The sequence below is a fragment of the Stegodyphus dumicola genome, chromosome 10, assembly GCF_044657685.1.
Source record: "Stegodyphus dumicola isolate Sdum_Otavi_A_Nest chromosome 10, ASM4465768v1".
NCBI lineage: Eukaryota > Metazoa > Arthropoda > Arachnida > Araneae > Eresidae > Stegodyphus > Stegodyphus dumicola.
The window spans coordinates 96,978,650-97,000,027 of NC_140777.1; the positions used below are offsets into that span (position 1 = coordinate 96,978,650).

Below are 21,378 nucleotides of genomic sequence, written 5' to 3' on the forward strand. Positions count from 1 at the left end.
TAAAATCATTATTCCAGCATTCGAACATTATGGGGTGAGACATATCTTTGAACATTATGTGGAAAGCACTAGTAATAATAATAATTCAATATGAGAAGTTAATATGGAAAACCATGCCTTCGAACATTATGTAGAAATACATGCACTGGCAATAATGATGATAGTGCAGCCCTTTGAACGTTATTTGGATACGCTAAATTATTGAACACATAGTGGCACAACACATAGTGGCTTCTGCCTAAGAGAAGGAATACTTTCGTGAAAAGACGTTCTAAGAGAACTGATTCCTAGTCACATCATACTTGGGAAAAGCCACGAAAGTAAACACTGCAGCCAGCCTTTTCACCTGAGATCGAACTCCAGTCATATTTTCAGTATTCCAGCAACCTCACTACCGGGCCATTGGTGGGGCTGAGCATTATTTGGGAAAAGCGGTTTTCGAATATTATTTCAACAACATAATTTTATTTGGAAAGGCATGTCTTCGAACATTATGTGGAAAGACATGTACTGGCAATACTAATGCTTGTGCATGTTCGAACATTACTTCGAAAGTATTCGGATATTATTTCTTTGAACATTATTAGGAAAGACATATTTTCGAATATTATTACAAAATTCGAACATTATCATTATGCGTAAAGACATGCATTGACAAAGATACCAGTCCATTTCTTAGAAAATTTTTTCAACGTTTAATTATTACTATGAAAATATTCGGATGTTACTTCTTCGAAAAAAAAACTTCGAACATTATTTGGAAAGACATGTCTTCAAATATTATTCCAGAATTCGAACATTTGTATTACGTAAAAGGAAGAAAAATCTAGCAATTAGTGACCGATCCCTCAAGATACAATTCTAGTGTTGCCGTGTTGATTTTTTTATTTATTTGCCAGCTGATATTTCGTTTGTTATTGACTATGACGTCATAAAGCATGTCCTTCAAAAACGCTTCATTAATAACTTCGCTTTTTATTTCACTAGTCTGAGCGTTTCCTCATCAAATCGGAACAAGCCCTCTCGCAAGCCTCTTTCTGACTTTCTACAAATATCGAAGAATATACTTTGAAGAGAGAGGAGTTAGGCAAAGACACGATTTACAAGAATGATTTTCATGAATTCTAAACACTACAAGAACAGAGTTTTAATTTCTAAGATTTCGTTTAAACTATCAGAGAGTTTAGGCACTTCAACATGATATAAAATATAGATAGCAATTCCATCCCATCGACTAGAGTACTGGCTATGATCTGTGCTTAGGAAGCCTCGGCAACGAAGGCATAGAAATACAAACAGGTTCTTACTGCCAGAATGAACAGCCTACGCTGTCCTGGATGGTAGTGGCTGCAGCCATCCGAGTAGGTAGCCTGACGACTAAGAACACGGAGTTATAGTCACTGTTACCTCCTCCCGTCGTGGTCATTTTTTATATCTAACTTTTTTTAATTTATACTGGGTGAAGAAATGCCGTCTTTCTCATGGCGGTAAAGAATTATTGATGGGAAATGTTTCCATCTAAATTTCCAGACACTTATAACGTAAAAAACACCGCTTATTGGCATGGTAATAAGGAACCAGTGGAGAAAGATTTTTAATGTATCTTAATTTCCTAAAACTTAATGTTGGAGAATAACGCCCTCCTTCGGCAATGGTGCAATTTTTTTTTTTTTTTTTTTTTAATGCATCTAAATTTATTAAAACTTCTTTTGGGAAAGGACGCCGAGTGTCTGGATGGTGGTAAGGAACTTACGATACGAATTTTTACAACTAAATTTTCTAATATTTATAATGAGGGGGGAGAAAACCGCTTGTAGGCATGGAAATAAGGAGGCAAATGTGCAATTTCTTTTAAGTACCTAAATTTCCTAAAACTTATATTTGAAAAAAAAAATAAACAATTGACGTCTGTTGGCATGGTAACCAAAGATGAAAGTAAGGAACCAAAGATGAAAATATTCAGACATGTATTTAAATTTCCTAAAATTTATGATGGAAAAAATGCCCCTATTGCCATGGTGGTAAGGAGCTAATGATGAGAATTTTTTACATTATTTTTTAAAAAAACGGACAGAGAGAGAGAACGAGAGAAAAAACGCCGCCTTATGCTGACAAAATGCCTCTTGTTGGCATGCTGGTAAGAAAGGCGGCTACCGGCCGTACGCCCTTTCCGAGAAGGCATGATTGGCATGCGTATTTGGGGTTTGCTTCCTTCGTGGGCATAGTGTCCATCTTTTCTCTGTCACACATTTTTGGCAAAGTTCTCCGGTGATGAGAAGGATCAACCTTTTTTTTTTTTTTTTTTTTTTTTTTTGAGAACGTCCATTTTTCTTATCGACTCGGATAAAACAAAACCTTCAAATCCCTTTAAGTTCGCTACAGAGCGGTCCAGTTGTATTAATTTTTACTAAAACGGCGCCAAACAGAATTCACACCACTGTATTTGAATTTTTAAATAGGCTTACCAAATGTCTCGCGTTGACCGGGAGTGTCCCGGTTTGATGATGTGGTCCCGGCCAGTTTGTAATTTGTCCCGATTATTTGGTAAAATTTTAAAAGTGTCGAATATACAACTAAAACAGATCAGCCTCGGGTAAAACGGTGATTTGGATATTAAAATATCTTTATCGTTGCCAATCTACATATTTTGTATCTAGTTTTAAGTGCTTTTAATGTCATCGAGACGTTTTCAATTAAAATGATTTCTTACACTGAGGGAAAACAGTTTTGGTAAGATATATAAACAGTAAGATATATTCAGTTGAGTTATAAAAACTTTATTTTAAGTCAATATTGTATTCTGTTAACTTTTTATTTAGATTTTTCACTCATACATACTTATCCTAGCAAGCTTTATTCTCTGTTGTCAGTATTTTATCAAAATTGCCCCGGTTTGAGCAAAGTATATTATAGTCAGCCTGACCTCGAACTCTAACTGAATTAACTTTACTGTTTTCTTTTCACTCTTCAAACAACAATCGTTCATTCCTATCTAGGCGCACGCGCTAAAGTTGAAATGTCTTATCACTCCAGTGGGAAAAAATACGGTTTCAAATTTGGATTGCTTTATTCAGACAGAGGAGAAGATGAATTACTTGACATTTTTTTAAAACACGGAATACAGTTGCACAATTGCAGCAATCTTTGACTCGCATTTACGATTTTCAATATTATTTCTGTATGACATACAAATTGTTATTTCTATATGGTAAGATAACATGAAGCATGCAGACTTAATATTCATAATGTAACTTTTATACGATATTTTACATGATATTTATACGACTTATCCACTTTATTACAATACTAATAAACTTAATATTAATTTAGACGACCATAGCGACTCGCTAAACGTGTAAATATCAGATATAACGAACTTTATGGGAATCCTCCACTTAAAGTATTTTTGAGGGAGTATTTTTGACAATTTTTTCCAACTTTCCTACCAAGTTTTAACCGAAAAATTACTAATATTAAAATTAAGCCATGCTATCAGGACAGGGGAAAATACACCTTTCACCTGCTCCCACTTCTCTATGTATTCTAAACAAAGTTTATGAGAAGTAGCTGTAATACCCAATTCTTCAAAAACCAGGACAAAAAATAAGCACTTCTTAGAGTACTATCACACATCCTCCTGCTTCAGACGAACGACTGTTTCAAACAACTTTTCACCAAACGATTTTTTCCTCTCTTCCACAAAAGAGTGTAGACGTTTTCACACACTCACCATCGAACTAAGGAACTCCAATGGGAGCTCTTTGCTGATAGTCTCTGTGTTTGTAACGCAAAACCAGTTCACCCTTTACTTGGTAACCACAAAAGTGATCGGTGGTGATTCGCGGCTGTATATCGCGTGAAAAACCAGAAACGTTGTATGAAACAGTTGTTCTTTCGAAATGCTTTGAATGAACGAGGCCCATATCACACGTGCATTTGTTTCATGCGAACAACTGTTTCGAACAATATTTCTGCCTGGTTTACTATTGAAAGAAAGACAAGCGATTTTTTCCTTCCTTTCAAAAAAAAATTGCAGGTTGTTCGTTTTCAACCAATTAGGTCGTTTGTAATGGAGAACCAGTTTTCCCTTTACAAAGTGATCTCAAAGTGATCTGTGGTGATTGGCTGTTGCGACAAAGCAGAAAAATTGTTCCAAACGGATGTGTGATAGGAGACCGTATTTTGCCACTGAGAGCCAAAGAACTCGAATGGATCGCCGCTGAGCTTGAATGAGCTGTCGCTAACTGCTTGAAAGAGTCTCCGCTGCACCAAAAATAGAATCGACTCTGTAATTCCATTCAAATTCTTTTAACTAGATAACGCATAGCGTAAAATTATTAATATGTGTGCTAAAAGCGAACATGGAAAACAAACGTGACAATATACCATAACAGTGTGCGTTCTTTCTATTAGAGCTCCTCCGGTTCTAGTAGAAAGAAAGGCTGTAAATACGCTAATTCCTACTTAACTGCGTTTTTACTAAACCTCAGATTTTTCTTCTCTACGCAACTTTGTTTCGCCAGCTAAAGCTGATGTTTATTCAGAAACTTACTCAAATATCTCGTAATCAAGTTCAATAATCCGCATCTTTCATCGACTTGTGAAAGAAAAATGCAGAAACTAAATTAAATGAAATAAATTTTGCGCTCAAACAAAATTGAAGCAAGCACAGTTCATTAAATGAAAAAACGCTGCAATAATTGTTTTAAGTTCCTTTCTAATTTTATTTTATTAGCCATTACAGCGATGAAACGAACGCTGGGAAACCATTCAAATTTCATTTACTATTGCATAGTCATGAGAATTCGAAAGCTACTTCAAAATGAATCAATACACACAAAAACTGGAAATCGAAAATTCTACCACCTCTCTTATTTATTCACGTATCGATTACCTCCCAATCGCTCTTTTTGGACTCGGTTTTCAGGTGAAAAGGAAATAAACTAGATATGAAATACAATTCCAGAATAAACCCGTTCCTCTGACAAAAGAGCGCGCACAAATGTTCTGCGGACCATCTCACTCTCACCCCCTTCCAAGGAAATTTTTTTTAGCCAGTAATACTTACAATTTTTTAATACAATTAACTAAAATTCCTATAATTTTATATTGATATTCAATAATTAAGTTAACGGACGAAAATTTATATTTTCTTTTAATAATTCAAGGTAATTAAATATGACATAATCTTTTATCTTGTTAATTAAAACATTAAACAGGTGTCAGTACTTATATTCATGAGACGGATCAGCTCGCCGATTCTTGCATTGCTATTGTATGTCTGCATGAATATTTGTAAGAACAAGTCCTCTTTTGTTGGTAAAACTAGAAATAAGAAGTTGGTAGGTAGGGTAGGTGATACTAAATTTCATAAAACGTCAATCCTGGGAAGAAAAGTAATAGACAATTGCAATATGCAATTTTAAAACTCTGATATTTTCCACTATATGAAATTAATATGAATTTTATATCCTCTTTTTCGGAAATCTAAGAGGTAAAGGGAAGGCCTCGAGGACCACAGACAGAAATCCTGCTAAAAGCAGAAACGGTGTGTTCTTGTTTTCAGAGCCAATTTCAGTTACATAACCAAATGAACTTATTTTCCAAATCAATCTGCTTAAAAACAGAGTTAAATTATTAGCAATAACTTTTCTGCTCATTTTGTTTCTTCAATGCAATTAGCGACGGCTGTATCCGACATCCCCTACGTACTTTACACTAGCTGGCGGCGCTAAATCACATATTCACTGTATGCTTCACACTGGCTACCGAGAGTTATATCCGGCATCAATTAAACGTTTCACACTAACTAGTGACTGTTATATCCGACAATCACTACATGCTTCACATTGGATAGCGACCGTTATATCCGGCATCCATAAAATGTTTCATAGTGGTTAAAGACGGTTATATCCGGCATCCACTAAATATTTGAAAAATCCCCTAAATACGATGGAAACAAAAATGGGGAAAAAAAAAAAAAAAAAAAAAAAAATCTCTCTCTTATTACGTTCGCTATTTTAGAAAAAAGCGAACGAAAGACACACTTTCAGAACTTTTTATTAACAGTACTTGTTTTTAAAGGAAAAGCATAATATATTATAAGAGATAAGCAATACATTTAATTTAAAAGTACCAACAAACAATGCTGATGCATAAATCTTCCCGTAGAAAATGACTTGGCAACTCTTGTCTTATAACGGGAAGAATTGGATTGGATTGGATTATTGTAATTTGGCACAAAACCTGTCAAGGTTATCTGCGCCAGACAAATGGTAACAATGCAATTAGTCATTTGTAAAAACTTCCAGCTTTGGTAAAAAGAGATTACAATCTATGATAAAAGCAGATATCTTTTAAAAAACAGGTTAAAGTCTATTATAAAAGCCAATATTTTTTAAAAACAAACAAATTACGATGATGTGCTTTTCCAATTAAATTTTTTAAGTCCAGTTCTGAACAATTAAAATGTTTTTGGCGAAAATAATTAAAACTCTGGCATTCCACCAAGATATGATGGACTCTCAGATCTGCATTGCAGTTTGGGCAGCTGGGATTCTCTTCTCCCTTCAGAAGATACTCATGGGTCAGACGACAATGGCCAATTCTCAGTCGAGTCAAGAGGACATCTTCCTTTCTATTAGCCATACATGGCCAGTATCCAATGGTGGGTTTTACATTTCTCAGCTTGTTATATACTTTTTCATCCCATTGCTTCCGCCATTTAATGAGAATTTTGCTTTTGACAAACCCTTTGATGTCTGCTAGCTTATAACGGAAAGGATCCAAAAATAGAATATGAAATGACTCAATTTAACAAAGACAACTTACCATCAAAGAGAAATCAAAATGTCTGAAATGAAACCAGAACAAAACACAGCAGAACCTATCTTGCCGTCAACTGGATGGGATTATGAGAATGCATCCTCAAAGTACCTTGATGTTCAGATTCTCATTCTTCTTGGTGTAAGAAATTAGAGAATTTTCATATTTGATCTACGATCTCCAGAACTACTGGACAGATTTTAATAAAATTTGGTGCGAACATAGATTTATATAATACATACAAAATAAACATTAAACAGTTATAATAGACACACATATTCGTGTGCAACACTCATGGGAGTCTGAAGGTCTGAAACCGAGGTTGCAGAAGACACAAAAGAAATGAGTTAACAGTGAGTATGGTCCCCTCTTACATCCATGCAAGCCTCGCAACGTGATGTCATACTGGAAATAAGGCAGTTTATCAGTGCCTATGGCTATTGGTCCCACTCATTCAGCAACGCTGTTTTTAGTTCCTGGATGGTTCTCGGAGGGGGTTGCGATTTGCACTTGTCCTCCCCAGAGCGTCCCAGACATTCTCTATAGGGTTGAGGTCTGCAGACCTGGCTGGCCAATCCATCCGGTGAATATCTCACTCTCGAGAAATCCGTCGACTAGAAGAGCTATATGTGGCCTCGCATTATCGTCCTGTAAGATAAACTCGGGGCCCACTGCACCCCGGAAAAGGCGCACACAGAGCTCCAAGACCTCATCTATATACCTCACACCAGTCACAGAGCCTCTGTTAAAAAAGTGGAGAGGTGTGCGGCCATCTAACATGATGCCTGCCCAGACTATTACACTGCCACCGCCATAATTGTTGATTTCGAGGACATTGGAGGGTAGGTAGCGGGTCCCTGGCTCTCTCCAAATGAAAGTACGGCGAGAATCGGTGTTAAAACGGGACTCGTCGGTGAACAGAACGGTCGCCCATTGCTCCGTACTCCAATCACTATGCTACCTGCACCACGCTAATCGGACTCTGCTGTCCGTAGACGTGAGCGTGACGCAAACAGCCGGTCTTCTGGCAAACAACCCTCTCTCAGTCTTTTAGAAACAATCGCCCTTGTTACACGGGTTCTTGTGGCTGCATACAGGTCCCGAGCTGAGAAGCTGTAGCCCCTCTGTTACGCCTCGCTAAAATGGACAAATAGCGATCTTCTCTGGTCGTCGTGGCTCTTGGACGACCTTGCCCAGGCTTTCTTTCGATGGATCCAGTATCCTGGAACTGTTTCCATAGGTTACATACGACAATGGCCGTTAAATTAAACTCTCGCATATCTCGACTTGCGATTGGCCTACTTCTAGCCTTCCCATAATTCACACCTCATTCCATCATCTAATTATTGGTGGTTACTCATTTTTAGTGTTTAGATGTGAATTCAACCGATTGCTGCAAAGTAACACCAAGAAATTCGCCGAGGTCTGATAGCGAACACAATTCATCTTACCCTCGACGCGCTTATAAAGCCTGTTTTTCTGCTGGCTCCGCTTACACACACGTGTACGCTTACGTATTTGCCGTACAAGATTTGCAATTTTATCTAAAAGCAGTGATGTTTCCTTCAGTTCAGTTCTTTTCATGCAATTCGATAAAATATGCAAATTCTCTTAATTTATTTCACCAGTGTAGTAATCAATACTCTCTTAGCTGTCAGTTTACTTATAAATAGGGGAATTGATACTCATTTTGCTTAAGTGCGTGGTCATCATGAAATTTATGGAGCTACAGGCACAGATTTCTTAGCTAAAGAAGCTTTAATTTACCCATCAACATGAATAAGTATTCTACAGTTACAGAGTTACAAGAAATCCTTTTAATTATAAGAAGCTTTTATATAAATGGAATGAAGAGTACATTTCATCTTGTTTTGCTAAGTGCACCAAAAATGTCTTTAATTACAAAAAGAAAAATTAAATCTAACAAAATGCAGCCTTCTACTACCCTGTGTGTTCTGTGGGAAAGGCTAAACAATAGGTGTCCTCCTCATTTGTGTGTCGTTCTGGTTATCGACGTGGCCAGTAGCATCCGCCAGTAGCCGTCATTCTTTCCCGCGTGGTGTGGCAATGTGATGCATGGGATATAACTGCCGATGATTAGAACAGAAGTAGAAATCTAGTACAGTATCTCAGACATCATTTACTACGAAGCCAAATACCTGCCAATCTAAATGGAATGGCCAAGTAGACTCTACTGCCATAACGCAGCAGTTTATATCTGTCAACTTAATCATCTATTAATCATCATACGTGTTTCCTCACAGGTTGACATACGCTGTTCACCTGCTCAAGGAAAGCAGCCATTAAATTCTTTTTATTTCACTTACATCAAATATACTCCTTTGGTAGGTAACCACATTACATGGTATGCAAGTACTTTCAGCAACATCCAAAACCAAACAACAATCTGGTCCCGGTAAATTTGTTAATTACCCGTTTCATTTCAATCAAAGATTAAGTAACTTTAGTGACTACGCGAAAAACGCACCTCAGAATGTGGAACATTTAATTCTAACTAACCCACTTTCGATGGCCCTAGATCAGAGGTTGGTCCAATTGGGGGTTGATAGACGAAGATGCATCGGCAAACGATCGACGAAATCAAGATCCCATTGATTGTAGAAAATACTAAAAAATTGATAAAACTAATAATTGTTTATTGATGTAAAGTATCATGTATAATAAGTAGGATAACGAACAAAATAATATAAAGGAAAAATTATTTAACATACTTTAAAAATCAATATTTTTTAATATATAAATATTAAAAAATTGATAAAACTAATAATTGTTTATTGATGTAAAGTATCATGTATAATAAGCAGGATAACGAATAAAATAATATAAAAGAAAAATTATTTAACATACTTTAAAATCAATATTTTTTTTAATATATATTCAGCAAGTGCAATATAAAAAAAGCAAAAATACTAACACAATAAAAAAAAATGCGAAGAACGCAAAAATATAACGGTGAAAAAAACTGAATATGTTTAAACTAGGGAATTTAAAAATTCAGTTAAACCCTTTTATGGCAATTATTTTAAAAATTGCATCAACACATCAAGCGTACCCATCACATTCATTAATACTGAACTTAAAACGCCATTAGAGTCGCTGATTTTGTTTCTGAAACCTCGTTAGCAATTTTAAAATTAAAAAAATATAATAATAATATAAAAGTAATAAAAGATAATTAATGAATTATTTCTTTAAAACTTTTGTTCACATTCTTGTTCTAACTATTATCTTTGAGTTATTTATGCGCAATTACTTGTATTATAATTATATTATATATTGTACATTATACATAGAAAAGCGTATGGGGGTAGATGAAGAAAACCATTGACAGCAGTCGATGCAAGGAAAAGTTTGGGAAACCTTGCCGTAGATTATGCCTGAAGAGCGATTTAAAAAAGTTTGTTGTGACTTGGTCAGTGAACTTATCCGTTTTTGCGAAGTCTACACCGCTGTTCTCTGTTTTTATTTGTTTTATTAATACATGGAATGTTTAATGATTGAATTAACGTGTTGTACACCTGTGGTGCACGGGGAGTTCTTTTCCAAAATAAAAATAGACAGATGGAAAAGAAGTAAAGAAAAAAGTACGTTAGGTGCCACTTAACGTGCTTATGTTCTCCACGACTATTTCGACAGCATTAACCGAATGACAACATTCAATGATGAGGGAAAATGACCTTCAAAATTGCAAGGGAATATAATTATAACGAAAAATTGTTTCAAAAGAATGTAATTCAATTTCATTTAAAATTTAATTAACTTTAAATTTGCTTTTTACGTATAGATAATGTTTGTCAAATTACAACCAGAAATATATAAATAGGAACTTTCGCAACTTTTTAACTATGGAAAGGCAAAAATTTGTTTATGAACTGTTCACAATGTTCTTAATTCAAAACGCTCCTGGAAATTATTTGACTGATGCTCAAACCCTAATCTCAATACTTGAAAGGTAACCTTCGTTGAAAAAGAACATGCTAATGCAAAATTAAAAATTTGTTAAAAAAGACAGATGTTTTCATGAATCCTCCCTCAGAAACAGGGAAGGGGAATTCGTCAGGAATTTCTTCCTTTTTAGAAAAGGAAGGACCTGCGTCTGTCACCCTTAAAATTGTTAATTAATTAAAATCTACGCTAAATAAATTCTGCGCCATTGCTTAACTGGTTGCTAAAAATCTAAATCAAGCTGTTTGACATAATCCCTTAACTTGATGACATTTCTCTGTCAACTGGCAATTTTTATAATCTACTTTGATCTTATGTGACAACTTTACTTCAGTTTAAAACAGTTATTCTATAATAATTTGATAATACTAATCAAATTTTTGATTCTAATAAATGAAATATTTTCGTACACAAACGGGCGGAAATTCGGTAACAATATCCGACTGATAACATTAACCGCGAACACATTTTAAGCGCCGTCAACTGTAGACTGCTCTACATCCTGCTTGTGGAAAGAAAACTAAATGAATTCGGTTCCTTTCAAACTTGAAAAATCCTTCAATAAAATGCTACATTCTCAGCTGCCGCGGCCACGAATGCAGTCCTGAAGCTCTGTTACATAAGCGAGATTTTATTACTCCGGTGTGATTAAGTCGATTATATAACGATAAATCAAAAGAATATCGATTAACTTCAGAGCGACGGCAAACTAGATGAGAAGAGCAGATGCCTCGGCGAGCGTCAATCTGTTTCGTACATCATTAACAAATGTAGCCTCGATTATTATCTAATGAGCTCTTACAAAAGACCTCGAAGGCTGGACGACACTCGAATTACAAATTCGCTCCCGGAATTGGGTACACAGTAAACTAATTTTTTTCATGTACAACAACAAAGAAAATGGTAATTGAGAAAAGCTTCTCCTAAATTTGGCTTCAATAGGCATTAACATGGCGCTAATGAAGACTCAGGAACAGTGGCTCACATTTGTTTTCGGACACGCGTATTTTTGAAATTTATTTACACGGATCTAGTACTAAATATTCAAATAGGCACTTAAAATTTTTCTCATGTATTATTTTCCCTGTGTTTCAAGCCCTGCTTGTTGTAAAATAAATATCATCAAAACATTTCTTGTAATAAAATAATTTCTTCAAAATGTGTTAATTAATAACTCGCATAATAATTCGGACACTCGAAAGTTTTTTTGAAATGTTTTGGTTAGAAAATCATTCTTATTATTTTTTGTTTTAAATAAAAATACATCACAAGAATTATCCTCTAGGTTTGGGAATTTTTACTTGTTTAGCAAAATACATTAAGAGTTCCATATCTGAAGTGAATGCGGCAAGACACTACAAACTAAGGACCAGTTCTATTAGAAATTTAATAATTCATCTTTTTAAAGATGGTAAAAGTATTTCAAATATTCTAAAAATTCTTGATGTGCAGCGCTGAGCTATCTTTAATGCAATAAAACGACAGAAATTGCGAAGACTGTTGAAAATGCCCAAGAATCTGGAGCACATTTCCAAACTAACACCATGAAATCGCTTATTTATTCTACGAAAAATAAAACACCTAAAGATTAGTATTGTAAAATGTCCACCAGATTTATATGAAACGTTTGCAATAAACGTAAAGCTTTCGTAAGAGTCATTTACGGCATATGGGTGATCAGCAAAAAGGAAATTCGTCAACAAGAAAACAAAAAAAGTAAATCTGGCGTTAATTCACGATAAGCAAAGTTTTATTATTTTGGAATAAAATTATATTTGCGGAAAAGTAAAAACTTAATTTATTTAGGTCCGATGGATGAATTAACAGGTGACAAAATCTGAATAAGAATTGAATCTACTAAAAGAAGTTCTTCAGTAGGTTGATTTATTTAATTTCGACAAAGCAATGCCTTCTTGTAGGACCTTCTATGGGATATTGGCTCGTATGCACGTTACACATGGAAAAAACAGGTGACAGGTGACGGAGGACGGGGACGCCTGATGTTTAACAGAGGTTAACAGGCATATGTCCCGCGTCCTCCCCTGGAGTTTATTTAATAATTATAAGTGTGGGTACATGGCCATACAGGGGCAACTGTTCAACATCTGCCATTTGAAGTACATTTGAATTAACATACAGGCACGGAAAAAAAAAAACAACTTAATAGCTTATAACAAAAGAAGAAAATTAAACACCTAAAAATGGTGTTCAATTTTCTTCTGCTCCCTATGCAGTCAGAGATTAGATGGTAGAGCATTAGAGTGCATATGTCAGTAGTACAAGTAATGCATATAAGCCCTATTACTCTGGTTGACAGAGGTCCTGGCCATATGCTGCAATGGTGGTTATTACTTTGCAGATTTTATTTATGGCCGCTCTGTTTTTGGCTAGGAACTTGTGAAATGCTGAGATATTGGCTGGTATCGGGAAGTGGAACTGTTCCGTGAGTGAGCACTGAAAGATATAATGGTCCGGTGACCCCCTCACTCCCGCAAACACAGCGATCCGTGGTTGAGATGGTGCGGCTGTAGAAGTAATCCGGGAAGGGACCATGACCTAGTAATGAAGTTGGTAAGGGGAGCAATTGCCATAAGGCGCTCCGTGGTTACTTTTGTAAAGAAGCTATGCGCTCTCCTTCCCGTGTCGCCCTGATCCCATTCTCTTTGCTACCACTGGATAGCGGTATTTCGCAGTTGACTTTTGAGTAAAGATGGTGGTGCTGATACTGATATTGGTCTGGCATTTTGGTTCGAAGCAGCCTCCTTAGCGAGTTCATCCGCTGTCTCATTACCCATGTTACCTGCATGGGCTTTAATCCATACTAGGTCAACAGTTGCGTGCCGATTATCTTTTAGGATATGCTGCAGTCGTATGATCAGCGGGGAGGCGTGACTATGTTTGTCAAGAGCAAGGAGTGTCGACATACTGTCTGTATAAAGCTGCACATGTGTGATGTTGTTGAGCGCCACGTATTCAATGGCAGCTGTTATGGCAACTACTTCTGCTTGAAAAATGCTATTATTTGGATTGAGGTGCCCTTTCCAATGGTGTGCAGCATGGCCTTGCCTGTAGTATATAAAGGCACTACCTACACTCTCAGCAGTTTTCGAGCCATCTGTGTAGAACGCGTGCATATTAGGGTATCCTTCTGGTTGACGTCGTGACGGTTTGAGGATAGTGTGAATGCCAAGTCCCTTGTGTGCTGGGTGGGTGTGGAGAGGTGCTGGGTGGGTGTGGAGAGGAATGGTGGTGTGGGGTGGTGTATTTAATTACGGCAAAGCACACTAGGGCTATCTGCCAAAGGGCAGGGATGCCTTTCGTGGAGGACTTTCTAAGGGAAACTGGCTCGTATACACGTTACACATGGGGAAAACCACGAAAACACCCATGCAGCCAGCCCGTTCGCGGGATTCGAACCTCGGACCGAACTACCAGTGTTCAGTGACTTTACCGCTCGGCCGCTGGTGGGCGTGGAGAGGAATGGATGTTCGTAATTTGCAGGGCTATGTGAGGTGCCTGCAAAGGTTGCGTCTTTCTGTAGATGTATTATTTTAGTATATGTAGCCTCTAGCTCCGCTTGGATATGAAGTGGCATGATGCCTGCCACGGTGAGTGCGTCATAAGTTGTAGTGGTGCGGTAGGCTCTGCATAAACCTAGGGCGAATGGGCGCTGTAGCGATAGGAGTTGCTTAACCTTGCGTGCGGTCATGGGTTGTGCCCATATAGCTGCCGCATAGAGTGCCACCTTCTCAGCTAGAGTTTTGCAAAGTACCTTTTGAATGTGGGGATTCCGTCCCTAGTTCCGGCCTTGGAATTGTCGTGATCTCCTGGCAATTGCAGATATTTTAATCTTTTGTGCCTGGATATGCGGAAGCCAAGTCAGACCTGGGTCCCATATTACCCCAAGGTATCTTAAAGTTTTTACGACCTTAATATTCCAGTCTTGTAGTTTGATACATGGGCTACGTGTTGAATTTGTACCCTTTCTTGGAAAGATGATAGCAGTGGACTTTGTGGTGGATATTTGGAGTTTTAGCTCTTCGAAGAGGTTGGCAAAGATAGTGCATGACTCACTGCCATGGGCTTCAAGCTCAGCGCGTGTACATGGAGAAAACACGAAAACGTCTATGCAGCCAGGCCGTTGGCCGTGATTCGAATCCCGAACCGAAGTACCCGTGTTCAGCGACCATTCGGCCGCTGGTTGGCCTGATTCTTACGTAGGAATGGAGCATTTTTCTTCTTTTTAACCAAACATGTTTTGAATAATTTTTTTCAGAACAAGCAGGTTTTAAAATAGATGATCGACAGTACAAGTGAAAGAAAAATGGAAGTGATTTTGCTAATATTTAGAAAATGATATTTGCAAATAAAACTGAAAAATCACAAGTATACGCAAGCAAATGTAAGCCACTGATACAGATACTTTCTTAGTCTGAAAACGTGTACAGTAGCACCCCTCCGTAACGAATGCAGCGCAGTGGACCGGTTGAGCTTTTACCTCTTTGAATTTGCTACCCCTCATGATATAATAAAATAACTTGTCTAAATAAAATGATTTTTATTTACAAAACTCGTATTACAACAAGGAACACTTACAGTAATTGTGAGAAAAATTCGTAACAGTATTACATTATTTGGAACTTTGTTCTGAAGACTGCATCTTACATTAAATTGAAAAACTTGAACAGGACCGTCTTTCCATGTTTCGTTTTCTCTAGTAATAGCAAAATAAAACTCTGAAACACTTATCACGTAACGAGGAATTCTTCCTTATTAATGTCACCTTTAATGAACTAAATAATTTGTGAACATAATTGATTCAAGTTTGGAATGAATAAAAGGATATAACAGGAATAGGGAGTTCTTAAAATATTGTGGTGATTTCTTTGAATATATCATTTACCGAAAAAACTACTTTTCGTCTTAAATAAATTACATACTGTAATTCAGAATTTCATTGTTTTTTATCTGCCTCGATAATCTACATTACATATATATATTCGTTGAAGTTTAAACGATCAATCTGGCAATGTGAGACATTATGAATATCTTTAAATAGATGATTTGAGTGCAATTATACGTGAAGTGTTGTATTTTTCTGTGTAATGTGACATGAAAAATCGAGAGAGAGAAGCTATGCCGGAAAAGTAAGAATACAGGTGCAAGTTTGTTTAACATGGCTATCCTGGTAATCTGGCGAGATATCATAGGCCAGGGTTTTGGCAGGAGCTGGCAAGGGTTTTGGCAACTAATTTTTGCCGCCAAATCTGGCGAGAAATCACAAAAGTCACCAAACTTGGCGACCATTTCGGGATTTTTTGGGCCGATCCTTATATAACTGTAATTTTTCTTATTCCAGCATAACAATAAATGTATCCGGCTCTATATGAAACTCTTAACTATACATGCTTTCCATCAAGTTCAACAAATCGAAAGTCGTGGAAAATTTATCGGTTGCTGGGGAATAAGTGTGCAAGACCGAACAGAGCATCAATTCATAGTACACAGTTTGGGGTGATATGGGCCGCCCTGCAGCAGCAGCAGCAGACAGATGAGACGCCAGTTGCCATGCTGTTAGTGATCTACGGCGTCTTGCACATAGCAACAGAAAGCGATCGTCTGCCGTTGTGGTAATCCTCCGGCGTCCAGAACCACGTCTTCTACGGGGACCTTTTGATACATTTGCTAATGATTCCACAGCCTATTGACGATGCACATTCAGCTCTTTCGCAACAGGATTGTCTTGCACCAGATTGCATCATCCTGACAGCCCTCCAACGCATTTCATCGCGCAAATGATGTCTTCGGCTCATGCTTTTCGCTTTGGCTATCTCCGATTACAAGGAACTATCTCTGTTTGCGAAATGATGCGAATGACGAAAGTCCAGCATGCCCCTAAGACGTCGTAGTGTAACTGCGGGATTACGTTTTATGCTAATTCTGGTTGCCTGCTTGTATTTGGCGATGCAGTCTCTACCTTAAATGTAAATTGTATGTTTTAATCCCCCTTTTTACACATTCCGACCTTTTCTTTTAGCGTCTTTTGCTTATTTTACAATGCTTATTTCGTCTTTTGCTTTTCTTTAGCGTCTTTTGCTTATTATTTTTGAGCAGTGTATTACTACTTTTACAATATATTTACTAGTGCTTACTGTATTTTAAATACTACACTCTATTTACTGCTTTTTGTTGTACTCCTGTTACTATATTATTACTATCATTAATAGACTTCTGTTTGCTACATTTTGAATATTATACTCCTTTTACTAAATACGATAGTACTATTAATTTGTTTAGTATACTAATACTATTACTCTATTTTATCTATCTCTATCTTTACTATTACTTATACTCTTCATCTACCTACTATGTTACAGCTAATATTTTTAATTACTATAATTTTAAAACTATACTCTACTTATTACATTAACTCTATTTTACTGTTTATTATGATACTTTATTACTCTACTTAGTGTATTTTGAATTCTATACTGCTTACTACATTAATGTTACTTCTAGTAATCTGTTTACTATATTACTATGCGTACCATTACTAATCTACTACATTCACTATCCTACTATTACTATATTAACATTTACTTTATTATCATTACTCTATTTGCTGTTCATTATACTTTGAATATCATCCTCTATTTACTATTTATTCTATTACTATTACTGTACGAATCCATTTTCTAAATTACTATTGTTATTCTATTTACACTGTTTACTACATTTTGAATCGTATACTTCATTTATAATACTACTATTAAATGTATTTACTATTATTAATCTGTTAAATATTTGACTACTATTACTCTATTTACTATTATCTACACTATCAATTTAATTATAATTTACACAATTAATTTAACTATTATATTACGGTTATTGCACTATTACTTACTTTGCTAGTTTTTATTCTATTTCGAATACGATTTCAGTGTTGATCGACAAAACATTCGGATACCGTTCGAGTTTTGCAGAAAGTCCCTCCTTCCACATATCGTATGCTTGGGAGTGCCGTGGTGATGACAGGGCTGTGCGCCGCCACCCAGAGGCGGCATCCTTTGGCTCCCCAAAAAAATTCAATAAAATAGCAATCCTCGTCGCAACTACTACTGGTCTTATAACAAAAAATATCACCCCTTAATAAGACAGTGATCAAAAGAACTCCGAACCAATAATAATAAATAAAAGATATCGAACGTTTGAATGGAGGATGAATTAATGGTCCCTTAGTAGGGCACGCTCACCGTGGCTGTTGAACCGACGGCTCTCGCTCAGAAGTAGACATCTATTAATATTGCCGACCGAGGAAGGGAAGGTTTAAGAAACACCTCAGGCAGGACAGCGCCTTTTTAAAGTGACGATCTCATCTGCTGCGCGATGAGTCACGCCCACAGTTGGCCCGAGGAAGTCCATAGAACTTGTTAGTAGCTGCGTCACACGATTGAGCCTTTTCCCAAAACAGACAGTTTTGTTCTGTTCCTATTTCAGCCTCAGAGGGGAGGATTCAGTAATTTTATTCCCAAACAAGCATCCCCTCACTTCAGATGTAACACAGACTATGGTGTTTTTTCACAGGCTTCTATAAATAAGAGAATGTAAACAGCGTAACACTTTTTTATCACGATTTATCTTATTGGGACATGATTACATGTGAAAATAACATTGCATAAATATCATAATTTTATTTTGTGTGTTATTTTAGTGGAAAGCTTTAATGCCATTTTCTACGCATATCGTCGAAAAGATAGCTAATGCCTTCTAAAAACAAGTCATTTTATGTTTCAATTTTTGTTTCATCTCTAGTACCTGCGAGACTTTTCTAGTCAATGACTTTCTCGACTGCACTTATCAAAATACATCATTTGTTAGATCAGCAAACCTAATGTCCATTTCACGTAAATATTTCAGTCTAAAATCATACAACCATCCCACTTTTCTAAGACCTTGTTAAAGGAAGTCCGAACGTAACCTGTGCAGCATAGTACGACATGTTAACAAAAGAGAAAACAAGAAATTGTAGCAAATTTTTTGCCCCTTTCTTTACTTGAGAAGAAAGCTCAAAGAGAGGATAGGCTAATATGAACCACGTGACTGTTCTGGTACAACGAACAGATAGTGAAGTGTCAAGCCAAAGCCTTGCTTTATTAAGGCTTTGGCTTGACACTTCACTATCTGTTCGTTGTATCTTAATCTTATCCGTTCGTTATTAAGCATTAGGCCCACCTTTTCCCGCCGGAATTAACGAATTACTTTTGATTACCTAAGATAAGAGATTAACGGAAGTAAAGGCTTTAAATAAAGCCGTTCTCCAAAAATGAAAATCTACGATCTGCATGTCATAAACTCACCTGCCCTTACGTTTATAGCAGGGGATAGCTAATATGGAAATGACGGTCAAAAGCTACTTCTGGTATGGCCTAAATCGAGAATGAAATCGCACGATTTTTTTGTGATAAAGCTATTTTGGGACATCATCGCTTCACAATACTACATACAGTCAAACCGCATTACAACCAACTACAAGTATGATGCGTTATATCTGGTGGTTTGCCACAGCGTGCTGAGGGGTTTGACTACAGAGGCGTCGCTTAATGTGAACGCGGTTAATGTTATCATTCGGATATTGTTATCCGAACTGCCCCTTTGTGTACACGAAAAACACTTAAAGTACTTTGTTTATTACTATCAACAATCAGGTTAATATGAGTCACTAAACAATCAAGCTCCACTAGAACGGAAGCATGAAACATATTACGCGTTATATCCGGCCATTCGCTATAGCGAAGTTTGATTAATATAAAGTGTAAGGGATACTGAACGGAACATCCGGCGTTTTGTTACACACCGCAATCGCTATAACCGGTTCGTCTGTAATAGGAAAAAATACTACGAAATAATAATTTGAGGTTGCTGTTTTTTGCCTTAAATAACATTCAATTAATGATATTTATTTGTTACTTACTACAGTAAAGGCTACTTAATCTGACAGCAGTTAATGATATCATTCGAATATGGTTATTCAGTTGCTGAAATTTAGCGCCGTTTTATGCGAAAACTTGGAAAATACACTTCTTATTGGTATCAACAATATAGTTAATGTGGCCATTCATTCAATGTGTCATTCACCACCCTCAATATACAGATATGTGAAAGAGTGATTAAAAATTTCATTGAAAAATGCGGTGCTGGAAAGCAAGTCGTGGAGAACATTATATTTCATTTTTAAATCGGAACTTCTTGCAAGTGTGTAAAAATATTTTTTATTTTCTATAAATAAAATATTTCATTGGGCATATTAAATTCGGCGCTTTTGTCGGGAGACACCCTTCATATATACAAGACGCCATTTAAAAGTGATCGCGGTTAATGTTATCATTCGGATATTGTTATCGAATGGCCGAAGCCCCGCCCATTTACGTACGAAAACATGGCCAAGTGAGTCAAGAAAATGTCGCTAAGTGTCTTGGAATCGCGTCTCGGAAAAAAAAGAATAAAGAATTGATTTAAGCATGCCAACTTTATAAATGATGAAATAAAAGAAGGTGAAGAACTAAAAACATCCCCAACTAACATTAATTTTGATGCTTGAGTGTATATAGATGATTTGTATTATTTACATTTTAATTTAGAATAATACGTATAAAAACAATTTACCAAGGTTTTTTTCTCTGTGGCATTGCTTTACGTAGTTTTATTATCCGACACTTAGTTTGTTAAAATGTTATCCGTATTTACAAATTAGTTCAAAATTTTTAATTTTTTAAATCGCAAAAATCAAATAACATAACATATGAGATCAAGTTTTATTCAAATAAATAAACGTAGGAATTGACAAAAAATTAAACAATCAGTTTAGCAATAAATCAGAGTAATATATAGTTTGATTACATTTAGAGCTATTAGGAATGCTTTCGAGACGACAGCAGTTTTCTATTAGTATATTGCGTTTTGTATTTTGTGTGCTGTATGCGTATTTGGTGTGTGTTCTGGTCCATTAAAATGTCTTTCTAAATCAAAAATCCCCAAAGATTTAACGTCCGCCGCCCACATGGACTCTATAAACTATCAGAAATGGGATTACCAAGAAGCAGATACTTTATTTCCTTCAATTAAAGCAGTAGAACTCTATCTTCACAATAAACTGATGCGAGATCACAGGATAAACGACAAGTAAAGAACCTAAAGCTGCTTTCGAAATTACAAATAAGAAAAACGGCTGAAGCAATAAACTGTATTTCAATGTTTCGATTATCTAGAAGCTTATGCAGATATGTGAAAAATTGACTGATTGATTTTACGCAACTAAAAGGGACGTTTCATTAAATAAAAAAGGTGACCTTTTTATGTAACTACGTTTTTGACTTGATAAAATGTCTACTAAAATAGAAGGTATTCTTCCAACTGGGAAAAATTAGTTATAAGTATATCCTGTATAAGAACTATTAAAATTTTATACCATGCAATATAGAAGAAGGTGATCGTAACTTAGGAAGCAATTACATAGTTTTAGAGGATTTGGTTAATACAGAAAATTCTAAAGACATCAAAATAACGTTGACACTGCAAAGATATATG

At 36.2% G+C, this 21,378-nt stretch overlaps 1 protein-coding gene across 4 annotated transcripts in view; it reads right to left on the bottom strand.

Annotated features, from left to right (window-relative positions):
• The window catches only part of sog (chordin short gastrulation), a 285,742-nt gene that overhangs the window by 244,171 nt on the left and 20,193 nt on the right, over nucleotides 1–21,378 (bottom strand). The gene's annotated exons all lie outside the window — the stretch shown is intronic.